Raw genomic sequence first — 24,051 nt, 5'->3', positions numbered from 1 at the left:
CTTATTTCAGTGGTTGGGGGCATGCGTACAAGTACATTTTACACAGAATAAGCCCATTCCCAAGATACAACGCAACCTTTCATGGTTGGATGTGACTTATGGGGGCTAGAAGTGTTACTGTAAATAGCAATAAAGAAACTGCTGGCTTATTGTGTCTAGAAAGAAATGTTGCCTCTTGTACGCATGCTCCCATGCGTACGCATGCCCCACATTTTAGCACGGTAAACGCAATAAAACAATAGAACGAAGCAAATGAAAACATTTTAACACTCACTTTTTCTTTTCTCTAATTACAATCTAAAATATGAACCCTTGTTGTAAAAAAACAAAGTTGTCCTTTAAGTATAAACATTAGGAGATTGCAGGCTGAGGTCATTTAGTGTCCAATTCAATTAGTTGGAGTTGAAGCTGAGGTTACATTCAGTCCCACAGATGAATATTGTGAAAATAGCTGATCTAGCTTGTAGATCGGCAAAGCCGATACCGATCAAAGCCGATAGAGGCAATTATCGGCCGATCGCGATCACTCAACCATCAATCGGCACATCTCTACCGCCTGTGTTTAGTCCTGCACCGCCCGTCCCCGCAAATCTATAATAGTAAATATTGTATGCCCATTTTCACCCGTCAAACGCGGGTACCCGTCGGGTATACGAGAGCAGGACTTGCGGATACCCGCGTGCGGGCACGCACACACACACGCACGCACACACACACGCACACACGCACACACGATCATTGCAGAGACTGAGCCGTACTTGGCCAGTCTTTTTGCAGCAATTTTCTGCATTCCTCCGAGTTGCAGTCCACAGAACACAAGTCTGTGGACAAACATGCCCCAGACTTACAAACATGAGCACACACACACACACACACACACACACAAACACACACACACACACACACACACACACACACACACACACACACACACACACACACACACACACACACACACACTCCCTGCAGGGCATTGTATTTCCCAGCATGGCTATCCATCATGGTTCTTCACCTCCGCTATATCTCTCTCTCTCTCACCTGTTTTCCCAGTCATTACTGGAGGGCTTGTTCAGTGGCGTCAGTTCAGAAAAAGCTAAGGTATGGCAACATGACTGGTGTCTTGCACGCAAGACACCAGTCATGTTGCCATAACTTAGCAACAGGCATGATACATTTATCATCATCTCCCCCCCCCCCCCCCCCCCCCCCGGCTAAACTTGGCATGTTTTAGTGAACGCGCCACATTTAACAATAATGCATTGCACCTGTGCGGCTGACCTGCGGAACCTGGGAATATACCATTTTGTCAAGATGGGGAGAATACAAGTGTGGAGAATATAGTACCTTGTTTGTTAAAGTGACCATTTTGTTACATTTTGCATTTGTAGTTATTTTACTGTAATTTAACAACATAATAACCAGCACAGATAGACAAAGAGACATTCATGGACTTATATTTAAAAGTAACTTTTATTTTCCCCCTGGACCCAGGGTATGGCAGCTGCATACCCCTGCCATACCCAATTGACGCCCCTGGGCTTGTTTTCAGCAGGAGCTCCGCTACACGGGGCCCCCTAGGGAGCCCCCAGGGGCCCCCCAGGGAGCCGCGGGCCTCCTGACCCCACAGAGGTCACTCTGCCCAGGGACGTGCAGAGAATGTTAGAGAGGCAGGGGCTGACATTTCTAAAAGGGCCTTTTGGTGAAAATATTGAAAATAGCCGACCTCCAAGCTCACAACGCGTCGCGCTGCGACGCGTTGTGAGCTTGGAGGTCGGCTATTTTCTCTGCTTGATGCCACACTAAACTTAAGCATAACAAAGGCAATACTGGAGATGTGGCATAACGGCATGTAATTCAATACATGGCATTCAATTTCAGGAGAGTTTGGACAAGGCAATTCTCTTGAATGCTGCCTTCAGGTATATGGCATGTAAAGAGGGGGCATTTGTATTTATTTTACCATAGTAAAAAAATGCATTCATGGTCAGCAGAGGGCACTTTTGACAGACGGCTAAAAGGGCAGGGGCTCAAGCCCCCTTTGATGTCTCTGTGTGCACATGCCTGACTCTGCCTGTGGGCACACCACCACGCTCATGAACTTGAGAGTTTTGGCCCATGTTCCAAAACAAGCAGTCCAACTCAAACACCAGCGGTCGAGTTATGATGAGATAAAAAACGCTGTTCGTTCCTGGAGGGACATGCAGGTGCAGCAGTAAGACCAGGGACGTGCAGAGAATGTTAGAGAGGCAGGAGCTGACATTTATAAAAGGGCCTTTGGTGAAAATATTGAAAATAGCTTGAAGGTCGGTTATTTTCACTACTTGCATTCATGGTCTGGAGAGGGCACTTTTTGAGCGGTGGTCACAACGCTCCTATACGTGGCCGTGTGTGTGGGTCTGTCTGTCTGTCTGTCTCCGTGTCTCCGTGTCTGTCTGTCTGTAGCCTGCAGTAACCTTTTCTGACCACACATGTTAAGGGAGGGGCGCTGTTGCACACACACACACACACACACACACACACACACACACACACACACACACACACACACACACCACCGCTCAGTTCACACGAGTGTGATTTTTTAAAGACGGATACAAGGGCAGGGGCTCAAGCCCCCTTTGATGTCTATGTGTGCACGTCCCTTAGTAAGACTGTGAAACAAAGGAGAGGTATATGTAAGCGTCGAACAATAAAACAACATTATGCTATCTTGCAAGCCACCTTACCCCTTATGCCAGTTAGGGCTGTCACGATATGACATTTTACATGACGATTAATTGTCACTCATATAATTGCGATTAACGATTTAATTGTGTTTTTGTCGTTGACAATTACATTTCTGTTTGGCTTTTAGGCTTTGAAGTTGCACATGGGTAGATATGACACATGACCTAAATATACAAAGAAATTACTGACAACTTATTTGACAACTTTATACTTAAAAAAAGAACATTGATAGTGGAAATAGCCGATCTACAAGCTAACAATGCGACGCGTTGTTAGCTTGTAGATCTGCTATTTCCACAATTTTTGACTTTAAAAAAAATATATATATATGAACATTTCTCAATATGGAAACGATTATGACAATTATGAAAAATAATCACGATTAGATGATTATGTAATAATTGTGACAGCCCTAATTCCAGTTATTTTCTAAACGGTTCAAATACCCATCTACAAGCTCATGATGTGTCGTAGGGATCCACTATTTTCACATTTTCACAATTTGCAAATGATTTTCAAAACTGGAGAGAGAGAGAGAGAGAGGGCGACATGCAGAAAAGATGGTCAGGATTAGGATTAGGATTTGAACCCACGATGAGCAGTCAGGCTGCATTAGAGCCTAAAGTGGTACGCGCCTGGACCGCTAGGCCAGGGGGTCGCTCAGAGGGTGTCAGAGTTGTCCATGCCGTCCAGTTTGTCCACATCTCTAGATTTCCCCACGTTTGTAGATGGAGGTTTCTGACCGTCTGGATGTGCAAGCCAGGCAATTTATTAACACCTTCTAAGCCAAGGGGAGCCCCTTAATGTTAAAACCGTACTATATCGCACATCCCCCCAGGGACTCTCAGCCACGTCGTACATTCCCGGACTTTGTCTTTAAAACCGGAATAAAAGCTTTTGATCCGAAAATCGGCGATCGTCTAACCTTCCCTAGTCACCACTCGTGCACTGATAGCTCATGCAGACCGTGCATGAAGCAGAGGTGACGTCAGCGCCTCTCCTTCTCCAAGGCACCTTCCACCCATCCGTTTACTGTCTACACACTCGAGCTCCTCCTGCAGCCATGCTTGGGGCTATGCTAGCGAAACTTTTCAGTTCTGTTCTTCAGTCACACATGGACTATTTGCGGGGACATTTACGTGAAAGGATCGCGCACGCGAAACGCACGGGGACATCGACGATCGGCCAAAACCCCCATTCTATCCCAACGGAAATCGAGAAAATCATGGTGAGTTACTGGCCTGGGGGGGAAAAAAAAAGAAAAAACAGCGGCGCTGTTCAAGATGGAGGGGCTGCGGGGTCATGTTTATAAACATAATATTATGTCTCAGATCACAATACAATAATAGAAATGTCACGGCTAATCTGCCAACCACCATTCTATTTCGGACGTCAAGGTGTTAAAGGAGTAGTTCACCCCCAAAATGACTTTTTTTCTATTGATTACTCATGCCATGGAGACTAGAGTTTAATAATATTTTTAGTTTTTTGTCGCATTCCTAAGACAAAGATTTGATAACAATAAATTTACCCCCATTCGTGACCCGTTTCGAAACGGGTCACCATCCGGAATCAATGGGGGTAAATTTACTATTTACGAATTTTTTGTCTTAGGAATGTGACAAAAAACTAAAAATATTATTAAACTCTAGTCTCCATGGCATGAGTAATCAATAGAAAAAAAGTCATTTTGGGGGTGAACTACTCCTTTAAACCCTGTATGTTTTGTTGACCAGGGACCCCCACAGTTTCACGACTTTTTCAAAAATTGCAGATCTACAAGCTCACAGCGCGGCACTCGGTGCCGCGCTGTGAGCTTGTATATCTGCTATTTTTCACTGGTTAAAGCATTCAATAATTCTAGGCTTAAATGGGTTACATTACATTTGGAACCATTTCCTGGATGACATTTGCGACTTTCTATGTTTCTGTTCTGTTTATCAGGACAGCAGATCTGTCAGCAGGGAAGTCACAAGGGGGGGGGGGGGCTAGTGGGACTGAGTTACTAGGGGCCTGGAATTATTTTATACTTTAGCTATTGAACAATAGCAGATATACAATCTGCTATTTGAATTTTGAAACATCGTGAAAATGTGTGCAAATCTTTGAATATATGTATTTTTTAGGTGAACATTTGTAACAAAAATGTTGCTTCTGGCGGGTCCCTGGAACTAAATATTTTCAGTGGCCAAATACATATCATTTTGGGGGTCCTTCACATGAAAAAGTTTGAGCACCACTGACATTGAAACATCGTCTTTTTTTTTCTTCAAAAAACCTTAGAAGGATTTGAAATATTCAAATCAGCTATTGAAAAATCGTGAACATTGTGCACGTTTTTGAATATGTTTGACCCGATTCTATAAGTGTCTTCTAAATCCTTCCATGTTTCTATGTTAGTGGTGCTCAGACTTTTTCACGTGAAGGACCCCCAAAATGATATGTATTTGGCCACGGACCCCCATTTAGTTCCAGGGACCCCCCCAGAAACAAAATTTGATTTACAGATGTTCGCTTAAAAAAAATAAAAATAAAATATATATATATATATGTTACAGGATATTTGGGTAACCCAGGACGTTCATTGTAAGAGCGCTCGTTTTGTAGTTCACCACACACTAATCACCACCAGATGGCGACGTCAGCCACTGGATAAGAGAGTTACGTCACGCTTTGAACTCGCCGCAGACCGGAAGTGTTTACTCTTTATTTACTAGCCTAGCCTAGCCTAGCCTAGCCTAGCCTAGCCTAGCCTAGCCATTAGCTCCATTGTAGTCACTTGGACAGGGCGTTTAACGTGCGCTTGCCCAGGCCTTACGGCCTGGGCATAAATATAACGATTGCATTCACCACGGCTTCGTAACTCCCTGGCCCGCTCTTCGCGGCCACTCGCGCCTGCGGCGCTCGGGGGCGAAGAGCAGGACCAAGGTCCGCTGGCCTTCGCGCCGCTTGGGGCTTCGTGGACCCAGGGGGGGCCTCGTAACTCGTTTGGGCTTCGTGGATACAGGGGGGCTTCGGTAGCCGCTCGCAGTGTCGTGGACAATAGAGCGGCGCACCGCCTGGAGTACGTTGTATTGGCGACCGCTTGCTCCGCCCCGTGCCGCACCACGAGTGCTCCGCGTCTCGAATGTCCTGGTTCTCTTTAAAACCGTGACATATATATACATACAGTATATTCAAAGATTCGCACACATTTTCACGACTTTTCAAAAATAGCAGATCTACAAGCTCGCAGCGCGGCACTCGGTGCCGCGCTGTGAGCTTGTATATCTGCTATTTTTCAATAGCTAAAGTATAAAACAATGAAGTCCCCTCCGCCTTGGGGCCCTAGAAACCCGGTCCCACTCCCCCCCCCCCCCCCCCGCCCCTTGTGACGCCCCTGCAGACAGACGTTCCCGTAACTTAATGATCCTACAACAGACAAATGCCTCCATCAAAACACGCCGTGCCTTGTTCGGCTGTGTGTCACAGGGCCTCACATCGATTTTCTTTCTGTTCAATCACTGTAAGTTGATCGTATAAAGACTGCCAGCTAAATGCCTGTAATGTAAAATGTGATTATGTTTAAATGTAGCCTGCAGCCTGTATGAGCTGAGCTGTAGAAATCTGATGCAGGTCATTTACTAATCTGAGGCGGCACTCATGAGCTAGGGCGGGGCGTCTCTCTGCGAACCAGAAGGATCCTGATGTAACAGCCTAAAGCAGGGGTTCTCAACCTGTGGGTCGGGGTCCCCAAATTGTTTTGGGGGGTCCCCAGCTGATTGGGTTAATGTGAAACATTGTTTTCTCTCTCAATAGTAAACAAACCAACATAAAGTTTAAGTGTACTGTATAGAGGGTATCTGCACATTTCTAAAGTGACAATTTAAGGGCTTTTTAATACCTCTAAAACGTCAAATTAAACATCGGCCAAATTGTCAAACATTTGAGGCAGAAATTGTGAAAAAAGCCGATCTACATGCTCACAAAGCCTCACGTTGTGAGGCGTTGTGAGCATGTAGATCTGCTATTTTCACAATAGAACCGTGTTATACAAAATGTAATGCCTCAACTCAAGTTAAAATATGATTGATTATTTAGGGGGTCACTGCCTGAAAAGGTTGAGAACCACTGGCCTAAAGTACACCACTGGTCAAACTATACCCAGGGGTAAAGTGGTCTATAGCCTAGTGGGTTTTATAACCTGGGGTATGTTCTGGGCTATAGCCTGGTGTGTTTTATAACCTGGGGTATGTTCTGGACTATAGTCCAGTTCATAGGTTTATAACCTGGGTTATGTTCTGGGCTGTAGTCCAGTTCATAGCCAGAGGTATAAACGCATGGAATGTTGCCCACTTTAAACACAGGTATAGTGGGTTTGGCCGGCGGTGTATTCTGGGCTGTTTCACCATGCAGGTCCTTCTGGCTTCCTGTTGAAGTGTCCTTGACCAACGCACTGATCCTGTAACTGCTGCTGATGAGCAGGCTGGTGCCTGGCACTGTGTGTGTGTGTGTGTGTGTGTGTGTGTGTGTGTGTGTGTGTGTGTGTGTGTGTGTGTGTGTGTGTGTGTGTGTGTGTGTGTGTGTGTGTGTGTGTGTGTGTGTGTGTGTGTGTGTGTGTGTGTGTGTGTGGAGGCACGTGCACACATAGACATCAAAGGGGGCTTGAGCCCCTGCCCTTTTAGCCGTCTGTAAAACAGTGCCCTCTCCAGACCATGAATGCAAATGCCCCCGCCCCCCCCCCCCTTTCCATGCCATACCTGAAGGCAGCATTCAAGAGAATTGCCTTGTCCAAACTCTCCTGAACTTGAATGCAGCGTCTTATGTTGAAAGAATTGCCCTCTCAATCCATGCCATACACCTCATCTCCAGTATTGACTTGATTATGCTTAGTTCAGTGTGGTATCAAGTATCGAAAATGGCAGCTTACAACGCGTCTTTGGAGGTCTGCTTTTTTTAATGTTTTTACCAAAAGGCCCTTTTAGAACTTTCAACCCCTGCCTCTCTAACATTCTCTGCACATCCCTGTGTGTGTGTGTGTGTGTGTGTGTGTGTGTGTGTGTGTGTGTGTGTGTGTGTGTGTGTGTGTGTGTGTGTGTGTGTGTGTGTGTGTGTGTGTGTGTGTGTGTGTGTGTGTGTGTGTGTGTGTGCGTGCACGTGTGAAGCATATAATGAGTGCTTGGGTCAGGGTCAGGCTGAGGTGTGTGACTGACCACAGAGGACCAGCAGGGGGTGCTAGTGAGCTGTTGGGGCATTTTCTCACATTTGCCTTGGAGTATGAACTGGGTTGTAAGGTGAACTCAGCTTAAATCATTTTACTCACTGATTTATATTTTTTGTTAAACATTTAACATTCAAAGGACAACTTTTTTTTTACAGCAAGGGTTCATATTTTAGATACCCATTTTCACCCAGTGCCAATTGCCTACAGTATGTAATCCTGGGCTCTGCTCTCCCTCTGCCGCGCCTGGGGAGACAACGGACTGACCTCATGCTTCCTTCTGTGCATGAGGACTCCAGGTTGCTTCTTTTCACCTGACAAGGGGATTTCCCCGGTTGGGGACGTAGCGCGTGGAAGGAACACGTTATTCCAACCAGTTCCATCAGGCGCCCTGGCTGGCCAGGTGGAGAGATTATAGAGACCAGGATTACTGCATGTTTTTTTGTGAGGGATCTACCCTAGGAGACACGTATTAACTCTGAGGACCCCCTAGGGGTCCCGGACCACCTGTTGAAGACCCCTGCCCCCTAGGCCACAGGATGAGTGATTGAGTGAGTGAAAAAAACAAATATATGCCATGGACACATTTTGTCCGTGTAAGGCCACAATGATGACCCCTGCTCACGTCTTCTGGATCAACGGACTCTCAAACGAGAGCGGAGGGGAAGACCCAGCCGAGCGTCGGAAGTGGAGGGGAAACCCCTCGACTGTACGCTGTGTTCGCTACGCAGACAGGAAGCAATAGATTTCCCAACGACAAGATCCCACACATGTGGACACGGTTGTGGAATGTAAACCATCTGCCATCATGATGTATGGACCCAGACTAAAGTGTTACATGAGTCTTCATGTCTCCTCTGTAGAATGGAATGCTCAGGCACGTACACACATAGACATCAAAGGGGACTTGAGCCCCTGCCCTTTTATCCGTCTGTAAAAAGTGCCCTCTCCAGACCATGAATGCAGTTTTTACTATGGTGAAAGAAATGCAAATGCCCCCTCTTTCCATGCCATACCTGAAGGCAGCATTCAAGAGAATTGCCTTGTCCAAACTCTCCTGAACTAGAATGCAGCATCTTATGTTGAAATCTGTGTAGAAATCCATGCCATTACACCACATCTCCAGTATCAATCTGGGAACCCAGATCAAAGAAAGGGCGACGCCTATCGGTCTGTCTCTCTTCCTGAGGCTGTCTCGAGAGATTACTCCAGTATTGACTTGAGTAGGCTTAGTTCAGTGTGGTATAAAGCATTGGAAATAGCAGACCTCCAAGCTCACAACGCGTCACAGCCACCAAAAGGCCCTTTTAGAAATGTCAGCCCCTGCCTCTCTAACATTCTCTGCACGTCCCTGGTAATGCTGGATGCACAAATCATTTTCTTTTTTTTAACCCCCTTTTACCTCACCTTCCTTTTGCCTCAAACAGACATGGGAATTTCTTTTCATACGTTTACAAAGCAGTCAAAATCATACCTTTCTCGTTTCATTACAACTTTCTCATTTTGAAGCTGTTAATTGCAATTTGCCAACGACATTAGCCCAAAATATCAGATATACAAGCTTACTGTGAACTCGTAGACAGTAGGAGCGAGATAATTTAGCGACCTCCAACCTGGTCGCAACCTGGTCGGTAGTTTTCACCGACCGGGTCGCTAAATCTACCGACCGGGTCGCTAAATCTACCAACCGGGCTGCAAAATCACCGACCGGGCTAGGTCGGTGATTTAGCGGGCCGGTCGGTAGATTTAGCGACCCGGTCGGTAGATTTAGTGACCCGGTCGGTAGGTTAGGGTTAGGGTTAGGGTTAGCAGCCCGGTCGGTGGATAAGCGACCCGGTCGGTTTTAGCCAAAGACATTTGGTGTAGAGACGGAAAAGGTGGTCAAAGTAATTAACAGTTGTAGCTTGACTCCTGTGCAGTACAGATGTGCCACTTGAGAACTTAACACGTCATGCCATCAGTAAGACAGTAGATTGTCAGTACATTGTTAGACAGTAGATTGTCAGTACATTGTTAGACAGTGAGAAAAGGAGGGCATTCGTAAAGGTGTTGTTATGCAAATGCTGTTCAGATTCGTATTTCCAATGAAAAGAAGTGTCGAAAAGTGCCTTTTGTTTTCAGTAACAAATGAGAAGAACGAGCAAAGGCTACACAGTGAAAAGAACCTTGGAAAACAAGTAGTGTTTCCAGAAACAAATGCAAGAAAAGTACAGGAAATGCTGTAGTTTTGAAATGGCACATAGCAGGCACGTGCACACATAGACATCAAAGGGGCCTTAGCTCTTTTACCCATCTGTAAAAAGTGCCCTCTCCAGAACCATGAATGCAATTTTAACTAAGGTGAAAGAAATGCAAATGCTCTTCTTTCCATGCCATACCTGAAGGCAGCATTCAAGAGAATTGCCTCGTCCAAACTCTCCTGAACTTGAATGCAGCATCTTATGTTGAAAGAATTGCCCTCTCTGTGTAGAAATCCATGCCATTAAGTCACATCTCCAGTATTGACTTGGTTATGCTTAGTTCAGTGTGGTATCACTCACCGAAAATAGCCGACCTCCAAGCTCACAACGCGTCGCGCTGCGACGTGTTGTGAGCTTCGGAGGTCGGCTATTTTCGGTGCTTCCACCAAAAGGCCCTTTTGGAAATTCCAGCCCCTGCCTCTATAACATTCTCTGCACGTCCCTGCCACATAGTATGATGTTATTGGAAGACTCCAGGGGTGTGCGTGTGTGTTAATGCCTGGGTTAGTATTGTATGAATGACAGTTCTGTTCCCTCCCCCCCCACAGAACCATGAGAGGGAGACGGCGCTCCACTGCGCGGCCCAGTACGGCCACTCTGACGTGGTGTCGGTGCTGCTGCAGGAGCTGACCGATCCCACCATGAGGAACAGCCGGCAGGAGACGCCTCTGGACCTGGCCGCGCTGTACGGACGCCTGCAGGTCAGCGGGAGTACTGCACTCCACACACACACGCTACTAGCTAACTGCCAGGGACGTGCTGGGCCCCTGATTCAGCCCGGGAAAAAGAGTTGTAGAGGCCCTCATTGCAGAGAGCTCTCTCTCTATAGCGCTGCTGCTACTCAAAGATTTGTGACAAAGTGACAAGCCAGTGGGCCAATTACATGAGTTATATTTCGTCGCTGTCGGGTGGAAACCTTGTATGTCCAAAACCGTTTGTTTTGTATTTATCATTTTAAAAATGATTTAAACTAGTGAAAACTGCCGATCTACAATAAAAATGATTTAAACTAGTGAAAACAGCCGATCTACAAGCACACAACGCGGTGCGAGGCGTTGTGTGCTTGTAGATCTGCTGTTTTCACTACTTTTGTGCGACGGCCTTGTATGATGAAGCAGGGCTTTGCTTTGCGAAAAAAATTACAAATTTGAAACTTGGAGATACAAGGTTTCTGCCCGACAGTGACGATTTACTTTGTTGGCCGGGGGACGAGACGATATGAAAATGTCACGTCACGATTATTGTGACCAAAGAAATGGCGATTTACGATATTATCGCGATAATCACAAATAACTCCCAACATCCATTATCCTGGGGCGGAAGTTAACATTTGCCAAAAAATAGCAGCTGATATTTTTTGCCAAAGAGATTTGGTAGAGAGTGAAAAATTAACCCCACAAATACACTGTATCAAGTATATACTAGTAAGACACCTCAGGGTGACTTGCGACCTTAGGGTGACATGCGACCTCAATTCTTGGCCATCTGGCCAGTGATGTATATGGGACCAGTTACTCATATATGGAGACCCCTTCATGATAGTTATTTTATGTCAAAACATGCCCATATATGGACATTACCAAATATAGGCATTCCCATATTTGTCCTTAATATTGATAACATAATATCCTTAATAATGTCCTTAATATTGACAATATAGGAAACTCCATATATGGAGATACAGAATGACTCATATATGGGCATAAAATGGATGTCACGTGACATCACTTCCTGTACTGAAAGACACGTGACATCACTTCCTATACTGACAGTCAGACAAGCGTGACATCACTTCCTGTCATTACCAAATATGGGCATTCCCATATATGTCCTTAACATTGATAACATAATATCCTTAATATTGACAATATAGGAATCTCCATATATGGGCATAAAATGTACGTTAATTAGTAATGCCAAGCAGGGCCTTGGTGAGTTAGGGCCTTGGTTTGATGCCTGTGGATCTCCATATATGGGCATAAGGGGGTACCCTAACATTCTCATTTTCGTCCTGGGATTTATGACATCAGAAATCTCCATGTCTGGGCATAAAAGGTTTTTTCTTTTTCTGGGAATGACCATATATGGACTTTTATACCCTGAGAAATCTTGTAGCTTGTCTGACTGTCAGTACAGGAAGTGATGTCACGTGACATCCTTTTAATGCCCATATACGAGTCATTCTGTACCACATCACTGTGACTCACTGACATCACGTGACATCACTTCTTGCACTGACAGTCAGACAATACTGACAGTCAGACAAGCCACAAGATTTCTCAGGGTATAATGCGACCTTCGGTCGCAATAAATATAAGTACGTTTTACCAATAGTGTGTTCATTTAACATGTGCAACTCTGACTTGTATTGCAATGTTATTAAATCCTTTTCAAACATAGCTAGCAAGCTATTATGGATCATTCTGCTATAATTCGGACCGTCAGGTCACAGTTACTATCAAAACCTCCTCCGTCTGTCTGTCAGTCAGTCTGTCCGTCACGTCACACTTTTCCCCAACTCATATCTCCGCCACCGTTAGCCCAATCCATGCCAAATTTTGCACACACACTCCTTGCCTGCCAAACCACAACCTCCACCCCTCCCAGGGACCCCCGAAGCTCCAGGGACCCCCAGGGACTCCCTGGCGCCGCCGCCAAAATGTGCAAAAATGACCAAATGACCACCCCAACGGGGGCTGCTCACGGGGAATTCCCGGGGACCACCGACTCCTGGTGCTCCAGAACGGATGCAAAAGTGCTTGCGCCCCCTAGCGGCGGACCCCCCGCCACTGCAGCCCGCAAAAAAGGCCGTAACTCGGCCCCCCAGCCACCGGGGTGACCTGACGGTCGCTTATCTTCCGATTAGGGAGTCTTGGTTCTGCTATAAGGGCAATGCTGTTCTGAGAGCAGCTTTGACAAAGTGCCCTCAGAGCAGCAGTTTAGCATCGGTCTGCATATCATTCATGCTGCTATGAGAGTGTGAGAACCATAGACTGTAGAAAAATATGGACGGTGCGACGCCATTGCTTTCTATGCAGCGAAAATGAGTTGGTTTTTTTTGTCCCTTGTATGGGTGTCGTCATCATTGTTTGAATGGTACCCCAGGAATCATAAGGAATGCTATTGGCTGCCAACGGTCACGTGAAACCGCAGGGATACATGGGAGAATGTGGTCGGAGCCTCCCGAAATACAGCACACGAAGAAGAACACAGCCGGCTGGTATCAGCTCAGTTGACCCCTCCCCCTGCAAATTTATCATCAAGTTTAACATAAATGGGACCATATTTGCTCAAAACGCATATCATGGTGATTGAAAGGGAGTTTTTCACTAGTGACAGGAACCATAAAGTATTTATGACAACGTTTATTAAGCTTAGAAAATCAAAGCGGAAAACGAATGGGGTCCAATGTAGACAAATTCTTTTTGGTACCTCGCGGGGGGAAAACAGCGCAACTAGCGGCCAAACATAGGAAGTTTTTGTTCCGTATTGGATTCGTCTTTGAATCGGCACAAGTCTTTGAATATTTCAATCCATCTAAGGTTTAAAAAAAAATAAAAAAGAAGCAAAATTTGAGTTACAAATGTTTGCTTAAAAAATATTCTTTTCAAAAATAGCAGATCTACAAGCTCGCAGTGGGGCACTCGGTGCCGCGCTGTGAGCTTGTAGAACTGCTATTTTTCAATAGCTAAAGTATAAAATAATTGGGCCTTGAGCCCTAGTAACTCAGTCCCACTTTTCCCCCCCTTGTGACGCCCCTGATAGGGCTCCTTCATTAGAGAAAGAGAGAGAGAGAGAGAGAGAGAGAGAGAGAGATGTTGTATCTCAATGGGACTTACCCTGAATAAACAAAGGTCAAATAAATGAATAAGACATGCAGCCACGCATGGGAAAAAAAACACACACGGCGAGGCACGCATCATGCATAACACATACTCTGTGTCACACGGGGAAAAATTAATGAGATTATCATTTTTGTCTTGCGTGTTCTTCGATGGTTCCTGTGGCGATATGTCACGAAAGACAAGAGTTCTACATACACGTACAGGTGTGCGCATACACAAGTGCATGTACAGCGCATGTGAATGCACACCCTCACAAGAATACAACAAAAGAAAAACACAGTTGCATACCGTCACTGTCGGGCAGAAACCTCGTATCTCCAATTTTCAAGTTTGTACGTTTTTTCACCAAGTCAAGCCCTAGCTGCTTCATCATACAAGGCTGTCGCAAAAAGTAGTGAAAACAGCCGATCTACAAGCGCACAACGCCTCGCGGTGCGAGGCGTTGTGTGCTTGTAGATCTGCTATTTTCACTAGTTTAGTTCATTTTTAAAATGATAAATACAAAAAGAACGTCTTGGACATACAAGTTTTCCACCCGACAACGACGATACAAGTCTGCATTTAAATGAATAATACATTCTGCATACTGTCTCTCTCTCTCTCTCTCTCTCTCTCTCTCTCTCTCTCTCTCTCTCTCTCTCTCTCTCTCTCTCTCTCTCTCTCTCTCATAATAATAGCAGTACTAATAAATGAGAGGCAATCCCTCCCTATGGAGGTTAATGTTATTGTGTGAGCAGGTGGCCAGCAGTCAGGCACTGCACACATAGAAGACATCAAAGGAGGCTTGAGCCCCTGCCTTTTTATCAGTCTGTAAAAAGTGCAACGCGTTGTGAGCTTGTAGATCTGCTATTTCCACATTCCATATTTCCATATTTTTGAAAATGCTTGAAGAAATATGAAAATTTACAGATCCATGTTGATGACATGACTTGACATGTCCAAAAATGTGTTTTGCAAAAATCGCCCTGATGGTGGCGCTAGAAGAGGGCCATGTGAGAAATGAGGGGCGGAGGTTGTGGTTTGCCATCCAAGGAGTGTGTGTGCAAAGTTTGGCATCGATAGGGCCAACGGTGGCGGAGATAAGAGTAGGGACAAAAGTGTGACGTGACGTGACGTGACGTGACGTGACGTGACGTGACGTGACGGACAGACGGAGAGACAGCCGGTGGAGCTTTTCATATAGGGTCGCAAATTCGCAATAAAAATCAACTAAGCATATTTAGCTTGCTGCTTATCAGAAATTACATTTTAAAATATATTTTCACGGAAATTCCACCTTCCATTACTCGCCGTTCAGGAGCTGTAGTTCCAGAGAATCCAGACTCTATATACTGTAGCATTCGGAGATTGTGGAATAGTTGTCTGGCAACTAGAGCATTAACGAAAAAGTCGACTCAGTCGAGTTCATTACACAAGTCGACTCCCACCAGAGAAAGTCGAAAGTCGATGTTGAAAAAAAAAAAAAAACTTTCTATTGTGAAAATAGCAGATCTACATGCATGTTGTGAGCATGTAGATTGGCTATTTTCACAATTTCTGCCTCCATATATTTGACAATTTGGACAATGGTTAATTTGGCATTTTAGAGGCATTAAAAGTCCTTAAATTGGCACTTTAGAAATGTGAAGATACCCTCTATACACTTAAACTTTATGTTGGTTTGTTTACTGTTGAGTTTGCTGTTGAGAAAACAATGTTTCACATTAAGTTAATCATCTGGGGACCCCCGTAAATAATTGGGGGGTCGTGTGTGATGTGATGACGTCATCAAACGATAAAGTCGACTTCAACTCAACTTTTTACTGAGTCGAGTCGACTTGCAAAAATCACAAGTCCTTAATGCCCTAGTGGCAACGTGAGACTACACTCACACACATTTCCTCTGTGTCTCTCCCCAGGTGGTGCGCATGCTGGTGAGCGCCCACCCCAACCTGATGGGCTGCCACACCCGGCGCCACACCCCCCTGCACCTGGCGGCGCGCAACGGGCACCACAGCACCGTGCAGACGCTGCTCGATGCTGGCATGGACGTCAACTGTCTGGTAAGACCACAGGCTACGTCTTCAACGTTTTCAGGCCAAGGACCCCTTAGTTGAGAGAGAGAGATGAGCCAGGGACCCCCACAACCATTTCAAGAGATTCCCTAGTTTCTTTTTTTAAGATTTCTTTTTGGGCTTTTATGCCTTTATTGATGGGACAGTAGACTGACAGGAAATGGGGGGAGAGATGGGGAGTGACACGTGGAAAATCAGGATCAGGAATCGAACCGTCGACGCCGCCAGGCATCCATGCCTATGTGGCAATGCCTAAGTCGTATGTGCCTGGACCAGTAGGCCAGCGGGGCACCCCAGGGATCCCCTAGTTTCAGTGTTTGACAGCACAATCATCAGCGTATTTTGGATTCATGTCAGTTTGTGTTATCAGATACATATTTAACCGATTGAACTGTCAATACTTAACTTGACCTTTCACTCTGTACTTAGTCTGCTCTTTTCCCCCTCTACGCCAAACGTCTTTGCCGAAGATAGCCGATCTACAAGCTCACAACGCCTCGCGCCACGAGGCGTTGTGAGCTTGTAGATCTGCTATTTTTGGCTGACGTTTTCTGGATATGGACGCTAGGATCCAAGTGGTTAATATAAAAAGGGAGAAAAAACTTTCTATCACACAAAGATTTGGAGGACCCCCTGTAGTAACTCTGAGGACCCCCTAGGGGTCCCGGACCCCCTGTTGAAGACCCTTGCTTTACACCCTTGACACGTGATGAATTTACACCTCGTCAGTGGCGGAAATCTGCGTAAGTCTGCTTGTGCAAGGGGGCAGTTATAGTGGGACAGTTAGAATAGAAAGTTGTTTTTCTTAAACACCCCCTGAAAGATTACCCTTTGTTATCATTCCTGTGGGATTAACCACCGCTTTAATAGTTAATACTAGTCTAATACCTCCAGGTTATGTGGTGGTTGGTGGAGGATTTCTCATTGCTGATGTTTGTTTTTGGCTCACTACTGCCCCTGGTGGAGGCTGTGAAGCAGGCATTTGTTCTCCACTGTCTGTGTATGTAAGGCAGATCTCATACACATTGCTGTGACATAACAGTTAAGGTGTGTTGTGAGCCTGTAGATCCGCTCTGTTCACTATAAATGAAGTTGAAATGTTGTGAAGTCATAAGCACAATATTTGGAACACACAAACACACTCGCACAGAGTGACAATGTGCCGTGATGTGATGGATTGTGAGCTTGCTATTTGCGATCTGCTGTTTTCAAAAGATCTTTCATACAATTTTATACATCTGAAAAGTAAAAACTTGTACATTCAAGTACATTTTGAACTCCGGATTTTTAGTAATTGTAGTAAGTGTTTCTACATTGCAGTATTGACACTTTTACTTAAAGGGCCAGTTCACCTCTGGGACAACCCGATCTTATTTTATTGTTGTTTGGGACTCGATCAACACAGAGTTATTTTTGTGTTTAATCCGTTTTTTTTAGATATTTTAGTATTTCAGCTTCATGTACTAGTCATGTACTAGTCATGTACTAGTCATGTACTAGTCATGTACTAGTCATGCTGAAATAGTAAAATATCTAAAAAAAACACACACATTGAACACAAAAAATAACTCAGGATTGTGTTGATCGTTAAATGGCAGCAGATGAGTTAAGTACAAATGGCAGCAGATGAGTTAAGTACAAATGGCAGCAGATGAGTTAAGTACAAAATGTGAGTAGCTTACTTTTCCCCACCACTGGTGATTTGTTGTTTTGTATCAGGGGTGATGGACCAACTGGAGCTCACACATACATATTCATCAGTTCAACCCTGAGTCATTACTTACAGTGTAATTGTGAGTCACCGTGTCAGTCATACTGTTGTTTACACTGTACAGCAGGGACGTGCTGGCCATTGGGAAAAGCGGGACCACTCCCGAACGGCCGGTTCATTCCCGGCCATTAGGGGAAAAAAATTAATAAAATGTAGGCCTTCGTTCCATTTTGGGGGCTAGGCGGCAAATAAAGTAAATCGTCACTGTCGGGCAGAAACCTCATCCAAGTTTCAAATTTGTCATTTTTTTTTTTCGCAAAGCAAAGCCCTGCTTCATCATACAAGGCCGTCGCACAAAAACAGCAGATCTACAAGCACACAACGCCTCGCGGTGCGAGGCGTTGTGTGCTTGTAGGTCGGCTGTTTTCACTTTGTTTAAATCATTTTTTAAATGATAAATACAAAACAAACGGTTTTGGACATACAGTAAATCATGTAATTGGCCCACTGGCTTGTCACTTGTCATGATCTGAAATGGCAAATCTTTGAGTAGCAGCAGCGCTATAGAGAGAGATCTCTCTCTATAGCACGCAATGAGGGCCTCTCCAACTCTTTGGGCTGAATCAGGGGCCCAGCACGTCCCTGATGTACAGCATAATATTTATCCCCCCACGGTCTCCTGCGGTCTTGTAGGCTTACATTACATTACGGTCATAATTAATTCCTGAATCAATATAAGCATTGCTGCTATCAAGGCTGTTGTTGCCGCAGCGCGTTGAAGTTAGTTAGGTCCGAGGGGGTTCAATTTATATTAAAGATTTATAATAATAATAATAATTACAATTTGAAGCTTATTCACTGCATTTCTGGACGATATAAAGACTATGAAAAGGCACGTGCAGAGCACCAAATGAAAGAAAATATATAATGTACTAGAGTACATTGGTATAAACCCCATAACCCATAATAATGTATAATTAGACACAGAGGAATAGGCCCCCACAGCAAAGACAACTAGTAATAGGCATGACAGGCTCTGGTCTAAAGCTTGTGTGAAACATTGATTCTACCTACCAGTAAGACTCCCTAATCGGGAGATAAGCGACCGTCAGGTCACATGTATACACAAAGAGGCCTGTAAGTGCCATTGGTTCCTGGGCTGTCCCGGTCGTTCTAGCCCGAGTTACGGCATTTTGTGTGTGCTGCAGTGGTGGGGGTCCTCCAGAACATCCGTTCTGGAGCACCAGGAGTCGGTGGTCCCCGGGAATTCCCTGTGAACAGCCCCGTTGGGGTGGTCATTTGGTCATTTTTGCACTTTTTGGCGGCGGCGCCAGGGGCTCCCTGGGGGTCCCTGGACTGGAGCTCTATGGTGGTGGAGGTAGTGGTTCGGCAGGCAAGGAGTGTGTGTGCACAAAGCCATGCTTTTCTCTAGAACAATTGTTATTAATCATTGCGACCATCAGGTCGCAGTTACTATCAAAACCTCCACTGGCTGTCTGTCAGTCTGTCCGTCACGTCACACTCTTCCCCTACTCATACTGTATATATCCGCCACCGTTGCCCCGATCCATGCCAAACTTTGTACACACACTCCTTGGCTGCCAAACCACAACCTCATATCTCACATGGCCCTCTTCTAGCGTCACCATGAGGCAGATTCTTGCAAAACACATTTTTGGACACTGCTCTTACAGATTTTGCCCTAAAATCACACAAAGCAGTACACAGTATCTCTAAAGTCATGTCATCAACATGGATCTGTCCCATATTCCTTCCTGATTGCCTACCATTGCCTAAAGTTTTTGTATGCAACCTGACGGTCGCTTATCTCCCGATTAGGGAGTCTTACTGGTACAACTTACACCATTTATCTCTTACTGATGAGCCTCTGCCATGGCGTGGGGTTGGCTGATAATGTACTGTCTTGATGGAGCTCTGGTGGTGAGAGTTGACAGATGACAGCAGACCACACCCACTCTGCTGCCTGCTTGATGGCTGTCAGCTTCATGACAGTCAGCAGTAGGGATGGGACGTTATGGAAATGTTATTGTAACCAAAATAATTACGATATTATTGCGATAAAACATCCCCAACCTCCATTATCCTGGGGCAGAACGTTTGCCAAAAAATAACAGATCTACAAGCTCACAACGTGCTTGTAGAGCGGCTATTTTTTGGCAAAGAGGTTTGGTAGAGAGTGAAAAACAAAAGACTGTATCAAGTATGTTATTTACAGGTCAGTTTTACCAATTCTAGAGGGTTTGGTCAGCTCAGCAAATAAAAGGTGAATTGATCTCAATGCATGACAGAGGATGATTGACAGACTTTTGAAGGAGACGTTTACAACTTGTTGCGACCGAAGGTCAAAGTATACCATGAGAAATGTCGTAGCTTGTCCTTCCTTCCGTCCTTCCGTACAGGAAGTGATGTCATGTGACATCACCTCATCAAAGATCAAACCCTGGATATCCATCACAGGTGACCTATCGCCTAGGTAAATGTCCATATTTGGGTATCCCTTTTATGCCCTAACTGGCCCAAGAGCCTGCTTTACTCTGATTTACACCCTACCTTCCCCGAAAATGTTAATATTAAGTCCATGATGCCCTGTTAGCCAGGGTACCCCCTTATTCTCATATATGGGGATCCCCAGGCATCAAACCCAGGCCCTAACTCGCCAATGGCTTTACTAATTAACATTCGTTTATTGCCCATATGGAGATCACTGCCCCAATGTCATCAATATTAAGGACATATCTGGGAATGCCCATATTTGGTAATGCCCATATATGGGCCTGTTTTGACATAATTTGTTGACCATCATGCAGGGGTCTCCATAGGTAACTGGCCCAATATACATCACTGGCCAGATGGCCAAGAATTGCCGTGACCTCGCCCTTTAGGGCCATGTTGCATGTCGCCCTGAGACGTCTTACTAGTTATTTATACAGTTACAGGTGCATGGCTCCCATGTGGACCGATCAGTGCCAAAATCGGGTACACACTTCAAATAAGCTAAGGATATGAATCCCTAAACATTGTTCATATTGTGAACGTTTCTGGGAAAGATTGATATCATCCATATGACACCATCCACATCAAGTCAGAGATTGTGCTTCTTATTTGAATCAGTGTTGATTTCGTCGACTAAAACTATGTCGAAAAATGTTTGTCGACTGCTTTTTTTTCACTGACGAAAACTAAATAAAGACTAAATAAAAACTAAGCTGTGATGACTAAAACTAAGACTAAATATATTGACAATTTCGTCAACAAAATAAAAACTAGACTAAAACGTTAGGGAGGGACTAGTAGAGAAGAGAGTCATTTTATGTTTGGTTGCTCTCCAGTGTTGCGTGCTACACAAGCATCTACAAGCTCATCTACAAGCTCACAACGCGTCGCGAACGCGTCGTGAGCTTGTAGATCTGCTATTTTCAGCACAGAACCATGTGTAAAATCATTCATTACGATGCCATTATAAGGCCTGCCAAAATACATTTCAGTTGACTAAATGAAGTGTAGATTTAATCGCCTAAAATCTTATGATATTCAGTCGACTAAAATTAGACTAAAACTAAAACGTTTCAGGTGACTAAATTATGACCAAAACTAAACGAACATTTTATTAAAAAGACTATGACTAAAACTAAATCAAAATTTGTTGTCAAAAACAACACTGGTTTGAATATGAGGTAATAAGGTCAGGACCTCAGTGTCCTCATAGGGACCAGTGTCCTCATAAGGTCAGGACCTCAGTGTCCTCATAGCTGGCTGCGGACATGACTGACTGCTGAAAGTAAATCATGCTATTAGCCTTTAAAAGGCTGTTAACGGGAAGCTCTCCTCTCTCACTCACATTAATGTCCTCTAATGGAAGTGTTTTTCATTGACTGGCCCTGCAGTCCTGCAGTATAAGCCAGTGGTTCTCAACCTGTGGGTCGGGGTCCCCAAATTATTTTGGGGGGGGGGGGTCCCCAGATGATTAACTTAAAGGAGCTATAGTCAACTTTTTCTTGAAAAACGGACGCTAAAATAAAAATAATGTTTCGAAAATATTTTATAAAAGATTAAGCTTCATATATGTGTTTCTATTCAAAAATGACCACAAAAAGCGTAAAATAATGATAAAATAATCATTTTGGCCATTGTCAGGCTGACTTTGTTTATATCCCTGATACGGGATATAAACAAAGTCAGCCTGACAATGGCCAAAATGATTATTTTATCATTATTTTACGCTTTTTAGCGTCCGTTTTTCAAGAAAAAGTTGACTTTAGCTCCTTTAATGTGCAATGTTGTTTTCTCACTCAACAGCCCTAACAGCACAGCGACCTAGTAGCTCCCTCTGTAACAATGTAGGCGCTATGTAGTGCTATGTAGTGCTATGTAGTGCTATGTAGTGCTATGTAGTGCTATGTAGCGATTGTAGCACCGGGAGCGTTTGCTCATTGGAAGATGCGTTTGCGACATCGCTTGCCAATTTAGCTCCTCGTTCGCGCAGCGACGTCGCAAATGCATCTCCCCAATGAGCAAACGCTCCCGATGCTACATACTGTAGCATCTATATTGTTACAGAGGGAGGGAAGACGCTACATACTGTAGCATCTATATTGTTACAGAGGGAGAGAAGACGCTACATACTGTAGCATCTATATTGTTACAGAGGGAGGGAAGACGCTACATACTGTAGCATCTATATTGTTACAGAGGGAGAGAAGACGCTACATACTGTAGCATCTATATTGTTACAGAGGGAGGGAAGACGCTACATACTGTAGCATCTATATTGTTACAGAGGGAGAGAAGACGCTACATACTGTAGCATCTATATTGTTACAGAGGGAGAGAAGACGCTACATACTGTAGCAACTACATTGATACAGAGGGAGAGAAGACGCTACATACTGTAGCAACTACATTGTTACAGAGGGAGGGAAGACGCTACATACTGTAGCAACTACATTGATACAGAGGGAGAGAAGACGCTACATACTGTAGCAACTACATTGTTACAGAGGGAGAGAAGACGCTACATACTGTAGCATCTATATTGTTACAGAGGGAGAGAAGACGCTACATACTGTAGCATCTATATTGTTACAGAGGGAGGGAAGACGCTACATACTGTAGCAACTACATTGATACAGAGGGAGAGAAGACGCTACATACTGTAGCAACTACATTGTTACAGAGGGAGAGAAGACGCTACATACTGTAGCAACTACATTGTTACAGAGGGAGAGAAGACGCTACATACTGTAGCATCTATATTGTTACAGAGGGAGGGAAGACGCTACATACTGTAGCAACTACATTGATACAGAGGGAGAGAAGACGCTACATACTGTAGCAACTACATTGTTACAGAGGGAGAGAAGACGCTACATACTGTAGCATCTATATTGTTACAGAGGGAGAGAAGACGCTACATACTGTAGCATCTATATTGTTACAGAGGGAGGGAAGACGCTACATACTGTAGCAACTACATTGATACAGAGGGAGAGAAGACGCTACATACTGTAGCAACTACATTGTTACAGAGGGAGAGAAGACGCTACATACTGTAGCAACTACATTGTTACAGAGGGAGGGAAGACGCTACATACTGTAGCATCTATATTGTTACAGAGGGAGAGAAGACGCTACATACTGTAGCATCTATATTGTTACAGAGGGAGGGAAGACGCTACATACTGTAGCATCTATATTGTTACAGAGGGAGAGAAGACGCTACATACTGTAGCATCTATATTGTTACAGAGGGAGGGAAGACGCTACATACTGTAGCAACTACATTGATACAGAGGGAGAGAAGACGCTACATACTGTAGCAACTACATTGTTACAGAGGGAGAGAAGACGCTACATACTGTAGCATCTATATTGTTACAGAGGGAGAGAAGACGCTACATACTGTAGCATCTATATTGTTACAGAGGGAGGGAAGACGCTACATACTGTAGCAACTACATTGATACAGAGGGAGAGAAGACGCTACATACTGTAGCAACTACATTGTTACAGAGGGAGAGAAGACGCTACATACTGTAGCAACTACATTGTTACAGAGGGAGAGAAGACGCTACATACTGTAGCATCTATATTGTTACAGAGGGAGGGAAGACGCTACATACTGTAGCAACTACATTGATACAGAGGGAGAGAAGACGCTACATACTGTAGCAACTACATTGTTACAGAGGGAGAGAAGACGCTACATACTGTAGCATCTATATTGTTACAGAGGGAGAGAAGACGCTACATACTG

General features: G+C 44.6%; 1 pseudogene across 1 annotated transcript in view; it reads left to right on the top strand.

Moving 5' to 3' along the window:
- LOC308308959 (ankyrin repeat and sterile alpha motif domain-containing protein 1B-like) overlaps nucleotides 1–24,051 on the top strand; it is a 376,529-nt pseudogene that overhangs the window by 158,460 nt on the left and 194,018 nt on the right. Inside the window, exons 4-5 of the transcript XR_013963389.1 lie at nucleotides 10,716–10,868; nucleotides 15,911–16,054. The product of XR_013963389.1 is annotated as an ankyrin repeat and sterile alpha motif domain-containing protein 1B-like (transcript). The remainder of the gene's footprint in view (nucleotides 1–10,715; nucleotides 10,869–15,910; nucleotides 16,055–24,051) is intronic.

Source organism: Nannobrachium achirus (assembly GCF_963921795.1).
Source record: "Nannobrachium achirus genome assembly, chromosome: 23".
NCBI lineage: Eukaryota > Metazoa > Chordata > Actinopteri > Myctophiformes > Myctophidae > Nannobrachium > Nannobrachium achirus.
The sequence above is the reverse complement of the archived record's forward strand: the minus strand, read 5'-3'. Positions and strand labels throughout refer to the sequence as shown.